Source organism: Sinohyriopsis cumingii, unplaced genomic scaffold, assembly GCF_028554795.1.
Source record: "Sinohyriopsis cumingii isolate HCF-2022 unplaced genomic scaffold, ASM2855479v2 utg004955l, whole genome shotgun sequence".
Classification (NCBI taxonomy): Eukaryota; Metazoa; Mollusca; class Bivalvia; order Unionida; family Unionidae; genus Sinohyriopsis; species Sinohyriopsis cumingii.
The window spans coordinates 12,441-20,495 of NW_028316863.1; the positions used below are offsets into that span (position 1 = coordinate 12,441).

Here is an 8,055-nt window from a genome sequence, read left to right on the forward strand (position 1 = left end):
GGATCGTAATGATTCAAAATCTGCTCTTTTAGTGGTTCAAAACCAGATTTATTTACAAGAACTGTGACTCATATTAAACAGTTGTAGACTCCAATTTTAAACGTTGAGTTTTGATTTGGCCATGTTTTTAACTTAAGGAAAATTCAATCAAACATCGGCCCTCGATGACTGTAGTCCAGAGAGAGAGAGAGAGAGAGAGAGAGAGAGAGAGAGAGAGAGAGAGAGAGAAGGGTGGGGGTAGAGGAGTGGGATAATCGACATAAAATAATTATATAAAGCCCCTTTGTTTTCTTTGATCTATTATGTTTATTTTTGAAGTATGTACAAATACTAACATAACAAAAATTCTGATACGGCATCATTTTCCGCTGACAGTCCTCTCATGTTATGGATATATTTGTTCCTAATATATGTCAAAAGGGAGCACATTAAAAGCATTTGCACCAGACGACTGGCCAAAACAATACAATATCGATGATATATTTATATATATATCTTGAAGAGACTATGTGTGTGAATACTTCGAACTGTAAGCGCAACTAGATGTAATGACTCAGTAGAAATTGAAATAGACAAGCTAATGTGTAACTAGTAGAATGAGGCCGTGCTGTAACATGCTTTAGAATTGTTAACGTTGAAGATTAAATACCCTTACTTTATAGGATATCCACCATATCCACCATAACGTCCATATCCACCTTATCAACCATATCCTAGATTCCCACCATAGCCACCATAACCTCCGTATACTCCATAAGCCCCATATCCGCCGTAGCCACCTAACGAATGGGCAGCGACAGTAGCACCTACTAAGCAGACTAGAAGATAATTTGTAGTTGAATGTCTGAATCGCAGAACCTGTATCAATTTGTTGCGACCAGTTATGTATTGTGACTAACGTAAACTCCGCTTACAAAGCATATATAACATTTTTGATCATCGAGATCTGAAAGGACAGTTAAAACAAACTAAAACAAATTTGGATTTATTTCTTGAACATTCATCAATTACAGGCCTAGCATTTTGTCTCTGAGGCAAGTAATTAAATAACGCTACCCTTTATCGGTACCTTGATTAGCACTTGATGTGAGGCGCTTGTGACATACGATATTCTTTTCATTCCCTAATTTACAATGATATACAGCCAAATGCTTCCGAAATAAATGTAGTCAAACGTTACTAATTGTGGGTCACTGGGAATGAAAACGATACCTAAATTGTTTGATTGGCTCGAGATTTATAGATCATTGTATACGACCCTTGACTTGGGAATGGCGGAGAATAAGTGAGTTACAAAGGGAAGGAATTTTACTGTAAACCAGAAATGACGAAAATATATATTTGGATCTATGAATACATCTATGACAGGGTTTCTTGCTTTTTACGTAAAACAATGAATGGTTCAATTTGAAGCTGGCATTGTGTCATACATGATATGAATTGCATCACATAGGTCTTAGAAGTCATGGATGATGCAATCAAAAATAAGCTTACATCAATCTGCTGAACAAATTGCCCCACATCAGCTTCAGAAATCATACAGTGTCGTGCTCTCTTATTTGTCAGTGTTTGATGTTGCAAAGAGACCTATTTGCATTTTGCCAAAGTGAGCAGAGATGCCTAGTACTTGCGTAAACAATGCAGATAACTTTTGTTATGTTTGTGGTGAAGTGACTTTTGCATAACAAAAGCGCAGTGTAACCACTATGGTTAAGACACATATCACCTTTATTTTGGCTGAAACCTTGGAGATCAGGACAAGAGGTGGGCCCCACACATGTGCTGCAACAAAGGGCAACATATCTTCGCCATTGCTTGAAGAGAAAAAGGAAAGCTATGTCGTTTGTGACCACCGTATATAGACCGCTCGTGTGGCCTAGTGGTTAGAGTGTCCGCCTTGGATGCTGGAGGTGTTGGGTTCGATCCCCCTAGTCGTACCAAAGACTTACAAAAATGGTACTAACAGCTGCCTCGCTTGGCGCTCAGTACTAAAGGTTATTGTTAGGACTGGTCAACCTGGTGTCAGAAAATGTGACTGGGTGTCACATCTTGCTACATGCGTGAGACATGATGCCCTTAGTGCTAGGCATCACTATAAACTGCCACACTGCAGACATCGTAGCGAAATGACTGAAAAATTCTTAAAGATACGTTAAAAATCAAAACCACACACACAAACACATACACACACAAACACACACCAACATATATAAATATCAGACAGATCAGAAAGTGATATCAGTGGATTATATATGAGAGTGCTTGATAATTGTTGGCGTAATTACTATTCATTACAAATAATAATATCATGTCAATGTTTTGCACTCTGTGATGATTCGAAAACAGGTCCGCGATATCAACGGCACCAATTGCCTTGCCTGCCCATATTCAATCACGAGTAAGCACCCAGCACCAAAGCACCACAAATGATACGACATCATCTGTGTTATACATACTCGCATGCAGCAGACACACCGGCAAGACGACGAAGTAATTAACGTATGTATGTATCTATGTATGTATGTATGCATATGTATGCATGCATGCATGTATGTATGCATGTATGTATATATGTATGTATGTATGTATGTATAAATGTATGTATGTAAGTATGTATGTTGTATGCATGTATGTATGTATGTATGTATGTATGTATGTATGTATTGATGTATGAATTGATGTATGTGCGTGTTCATTCGTGCGTGTGTGCGTGTGTGTGTGCGTGCATGGTTGCATGACTGTTTGCATGTATGTATGTATGTATGTATGTATGTATGCATGTATGTATGTATGTATGTATGTATGCATGTATGTATGTATGTATAAGTTTGATAGATAGATAGATAGATAGATAGATAGATAGATAGATAGATAGATAGATAGATAGACATATATAATTATACTTTAACAATAATATGTTTTTTAAAGTGTTGGAATAAATCAAGTTGATATACGAATTTTATTGGCATTACAAAATGGGAATCGCCCATGGCGCAATAAAACGCATTTATAAACACACTCTCAACCGTGTGCTGTTCTTCCTAAATCAATGATGAATTTCTAAACATTCATCTTTATTGACGTACGAAAATAACGATACAATGTATGAATAATCCCCTTTACTAAATAAATTTAATATGGTTTACAATTTCAACGCAATCCTTTCTGCTTTCTGTTCCACCCTCCCGTCTCAAAACTGAGCAGAAAGTTGGAGTGAGAGAGAAAAAGAAATAGGGATGGATGAAAACCTTAAACTTAAACTCACACGAGGCAAAATACAAAAATATTTGCTTCATCGTAACGATATGTGTTGACTTTCCTTGGGATTAATCTACACTGTTTATATAATCCATTAATATAAATGTGGTAACCCTGTCGACATTATCCGGTGAGTTTCTCGGTTACGAGGTACACATGCTGTGATGTATTTAATATTTTCATGCTGTTATTGTGTCAAAAAACATATTATAATGTTCCAACAATTGCGTATCATAAGTTAAATATGAAAATGTCCAAAGGAAACCACCCCCTTCTTCTCTCTCTCTCTCTATCTCTCTCTCTCTCTCTCTCTCTCTCTCTCTCTCTCTCTCTCTCTCTCTGGAACAAGATAGAGGTGAAAATCTATTTAAGACGAGCGTAGAGGATTTTTGTTTGTGTCATCCCACGATGTATCTGGACTTACTAATGATAGTAAACCTTACGTCAAACCGACCACAGGATAAGAGGGAGAGAGAGAAAGAGTTCGAGAGATACAGAAAGAGAGAGACAGAGACAAACAGACGGAGAGTTTTAAAGTCAAACTTACCACAGAGAGAGAGAGAGAATTTTATGATCGTTAGTCCTGTTCTCAAAGCAGAATAATACATTAGATCAATTGTACATATATTAAAATATTTGAATTACCTCTTTTTGGTTAGTAATTTTGCTTAGTTTCTTATTCCACGCTAATTTCCATGCGTAAGGTACGTGAATGACTAACGTTGATGTGAACTGCGCAGACAACCATATGCTTGTAGTGTTCTACTAACTTCACTGAATCAATCTTTCAAGTTTAAATCATAAGTTTATATTATGTTGAGTTAATCAATGTGAAGAAAATTAGAAACTCAAATGAGAAAAGAATCAACTAAGAAATATGCAAGGTAATCGTGAATAGCCACAAAAGGCATACAACTGCATTTTGTAGCAACCCACACTAGGCAAGGATGTACGGAGTTCATTCACTCGGTCAATACACGTTTGAATTTAGTAAATCTGAACTATATTCATTGGGAAAATATATCCATTTCTATGTGATATAAATAAAATATAAGTATACTATGTATGCTGTATTAATGATATACTATTCGTTGTATAACATTTTCATTAAAAGGAAACTCGGCGTGCCTCGCTTACTTTTAATGAAAAATGTATACATCTGGTTTTATATCATTAACGCAACATACGTAATATATACAAAAATAACAAGACAAAAAGATGCCGATGTGTGATAAAGTATTTGTTTTAGTTTAAATCTTACGTTATGGGATTTTCTTCTGTTGAACTCGTAAAACTTAATATCAGAATCGTTGTAATTTATAAATCAATGTACACTAATATTGTAATAACTGACATGGCGGACCAATAGTACATTTAAATGAGCACTGCATTTAAGTGAACCCATGTGATTCGAAATCAGATCTATTTGTAACAGTTGTGACTGATATTAAACAACTGCTGAACCCAGTCTAATTCGTTTAGTTTTCATTTGACAATGTTTTCTACATAGGGAAAATTCAGCCTTACATTGGCCATCGATGTGTCAACACTGCAAGTGTCGTTTAAGTCTCATTAAAATCTGGTCCTGGCGATGGCGTTTTTTGCAAAAAAGCTCACTAGATTGTCAAAGTTCCATTAATTCGAGTGCTTTATGCATGGATATACGTGAAATTTAAAGTGTTTTAAAACATGCTTATAATTTTCAGTTATATCAGGATAAAGATATTTATTCGTAGCATCTCAAGAGCGGAGTATAACATTCTTTCCCAAGTGAATGTGTGCCTACATTTACTTAAATATTTCACTCATTGATTCAGTCCCATTTTACGTCAAGAATCGTTCACTTTAAAACATTTGGCAGTACTTTCATCACAATTGCAGTCAAAGTAGAATATAAACTCGTGGCAATATTATAATTGTGTGTGTCAGAGAGAGACAGAGACAGACAGACATACTGACTGACAGACAGAGGAAGTGAGATAATAGAAATAAAATAGTGATAAAGCCAATTTAGTGTCTTCGATCAAATATGTTTATTGATGTAGTATGTACAAATACTGCTAATCTAGTAATCGAGATATGGAGTCATATTCCTTTCGCTCTCTTGTCAGTCCTTGGATCATTTTGTTTGTCTTAATATCTGTAAAAAGGAACAAATTTAGAGCATTTTCGCAAGCTCACTTGCCCAAACAATACAATATTGATAAAATATTGATATTCATCTTGACGAAACGACGTTATGGCTACTTCGAATTGTAAGCACAAAGACATGTAATGAGTCAGTAGAAATGAAGTGGATAAGCTAATGGTTAAATTGTAAAAAGGTCGTCATACCGTAACATGTAACAGACTTATCAAGGATGACTAATATTTATTCTTACTTTTTATGGTGTCTACTGTAACCGTAATCAAACTTAGGAAAGTGGTGTCCAAATCCCCAGTTGTATCCCCTGAGTACACCACCTAAGTACGATCCGTATCCACCATATCCACCAGCTAATCCAAAGCCGTATCCACCTAATCCACCATATAATCCATATCCTCCATATCCACCATGTCCAGGATACCATCCATATCCACCATATCCAGGATGCCATCCATAGCCACCATATCCGCCGTTGCCACCATAACCTCCATATCCACCATAACTGCCATATCCGCCACCAAACGGATAGGTAGCAATGGCAGCACCTACTAAGCAGGCTACAAGAACAATTACGGCCTTCATTTTCCTCTGCAAAATGAAATGTAAGTTCACAAAATAACAGTTAGCGTTTAATGTTTTGTATGGGAGCGTAGTTTAGACGGTAAACAGAAAGCAAGTTGATGTTACATTTTCTGACATTTTCAATGAATAAAGACCGGGCGTGAATGCATATTATTTGAATTGTACGGTGGTGACAAATGTTTCAATTGTACACTAGAAACGAGAAAATAAATACAGTTTTAATTTTGAAGATTAGGCTCTCGCTCATACGGGATTTCACTGGCAACCTTTGATTTGTAAACAAAGTACATCCTATACCGTCTCCAGATTGCAAAATATATACGTTCCAAGTTTAGGAGTGGCGCTTTAGGGCGATTGACTGTGCAACGTCTTATGGAAACACACATTCATATCCAGATTTGTAATACTGTGATGCTTGAAAGTAATTGTGTGAGCTGTTCGTATACATTATCTTGAAAAACGAATAAAGGCGATGGTTGCGAAAGGCCGTATGACCTTTATATGGAAACTTAATGGCGTTTTCAAAAGTGACTTACACTGACAACTATGATTCAGTTTTATTCTATGTTCTATCTTACGATACATAAACTCTAAACATGGCGTAAAAGAGAGTAGATTCACCTGACAGTGAATTGTTATTTTGTGTGACGCAGTGTAATAACTTAGATCAAACCATGGAAAGGTCCACTATGTGAATGATTGCCACAACGTTTCGTGATGTTAGGCAGTATGAAGAATGATACCCAAGTGGACAATAAAATAATTTTCAAACCGGATATTTAAATAAAACATGATTTGGATTTAGGATCACTTTTTTCGGTTCGGTTCTATGAGTAATATATTTTATATCATCTATTTGTCTATACATGAAATTAAAACAAATTAATTAATTGTAAAGATTGGTTGTCATATATACGCATGTATATCTCTTAAAGACAATATGGTTATACATATATTACCGATAATGTGGTTCTTCTTGTAGAACATATTGTTTTCGTTACAAAATTAAACTGTTTCGCAGTTAGCTGGTATGTAAAATTGATATACTACCAAAATTAGAGACCCTTTGTATGATTCCCCAAAAAGACTTGAATGCTGCTAATAGAGAAAAAACAAAAATAGGAGAGCATGAATATAACTGAAACGTATCTTGCGTCCAGAAATGATAATTCAAATGTATACAAGCTCATGTCTCCACATTCGGAAATTGTAAGCATGGCATAAGTTAAAAGAACCATGCGTGATGTATAGGTTATTAACGAACGATAATTTCTATGTCGCATACAATCACTTACCTGGATGACAACAATGTCAAGCAAATTTTGAAGTAGGATCAGAAATTGTGACACCAGTCTGGCAAATGCCTGTGCTGAATCGTCGAATATCCAGTCCTTTTATATCCGTGAGGACCTTATTTTGCATGCATGTTAACTTAAGTAAACACGATGATTGATAGTTAATACATTCAGCAAATTAAATAATTGATGACTAAGAAATACCAGAAACGTATTTTGTTTATGTTGTTTAATTGTATGGATGTAAATTTCCGTTTGCAATGCAGACATGTTTGTTTTTACAATTATGAAAAAATAATCCATGTGATGGATTTGATAAATCATTTTTTATGCATTTTCCACTTAATATTTTCAAGCAACATTTTGACAAATTTAATTCATACAATGTCTCGATCTATCATGAAGAATTTCCAAAATATAATATATTTGAATTCTATATACTTTATTTAAAATTACATTTGTCAGTAGATTGTACCTGTTAAGCACTGTCTATTAAATTGTCGTGTCGCCTAACAGTGTTACGTTGGGGCATGTTAATGTTGGTACCTCTCTTCCATATATGTAAAACGTTTCTTAAATTGGTAATATTATTTTCTTTCAGCGGTCACATTCCAAGCAAACTTAGTAAAGTAAACACCAATGAGAGAAAAATGTTCGTTTAGAGGTGTAAAGATCATGCACACGCTTCTTGAAAATAATTTTCAAAATCTTATTTCAAAGTACCAGGTAAGGCATTCAATTTTGTCTGAATAATTCTACACGTACGATATGATT

The 8,055-nt window shown here is 35.3% G+C and overlaps 1 pseudogene; it reads right to left on the reverse strand.

Annotated features, from left to right (window-relative positions):
• Positions 1-5,267: 5,267 nt before the first annotated feature.
• LOC149769041 (uncharacterized) lies at positions 5,268-7,375 on the reverse strand (annotated as a pseudogene).
• Positions 7,376-8,055: the final 680 nt, after the last annotated feature.